A 997-nucleotide genomic window follows, 5' to 3' on the forward strand; every position below is an offset into this window, starting at 1 on the left:
TGAAGCAGAGAGACAAAACAATGATGGCCAAGATCCCTCCCCCTTGTTCAAGAAAACTCAAGAGTCTAGTCATCTATATTAATCAGAATAGAACTGAAAGGGATCCTGGAGATCATCTAGTCCAACCCCCTGCTCAAGCAGGAGACCCTATACCATTTCAGAAAAGTAGCTGTCCACTTTTCAGTCATTCTCAGATTCTAAGTCATCCAGGTCATGGTTGTCCCAAAGGTAGGTTTGTTTGTTTTTTATTTATTTTGTCACAACAGCATACACAAGCATCAACATAAAATAACTACATATCATACAAGCATATATATGAGCAAAAGTATGCAATAACTATATTAATTTGATATAATGAAAGGAAATTTATATATATATATGTATACTATTGTTCCCTTCATTATATCAAATTGATATAGTTGATGCATATTTTTTACTTATATATATATATTTTCTTCAAGATATGTTGTTTTATCTATGACAATTGTTTGTTTATACTGTTGTGACAAAAATAAAAAAAATAAAAAAAACATTAGGACAGGAACGGTAGGCACTTTTGTGCTCTTATGCACGCCCCTTATAGTCCTCTTAGGAATGGGGTGAGGTCAATAGCAGACAGTTTTTGGTTGAAGATTTTGGGATTTTGAGAAGAGACCACAGAGTCAGCCAAGACTCAACCACAGAGTCAGCCAAGGAGGCAATTGGATTTTCTTGTTTCTTTCCTTTGAAGACGTTTTGCTTCTCACCCAAGAAGCTTCTTCAGCTCTGACTAGATTGGGGTGGGGGTAGAATCAATGTATAAAATACTCGTATGTTATCCCTTATCGCCCAGCAACAGGGACCCCCCCCCCCGCGGCCGCAGAACTCCCAGCATCTCCGAGCCTTTTCCTACTGACCGCTAGGGGGCCCCCGCCGGTGCGCTCCTTTGGAATCGCGGGTTTTCTGCTTTGTCCGCTTGCGGGTCACCGTAGTTTCTTCTGCGCATGCTCTACCCGGG

The sequence above is a fragment of the Ahaetulla prasina genome, chromosome 5 (genome assembly GCF_028640845.1).
Source record: "Ahaetulla prasina isolate Xishuangbanna chromosome 5, ASM2864084v1, whole genome shotgun sequence".
Lineage (NCBI taxonomy): Eukaryota > Metazoa > Chordata > Lepidosauria > Squamata > Colubridae > Ahaetulla > Ahaetulla prasina.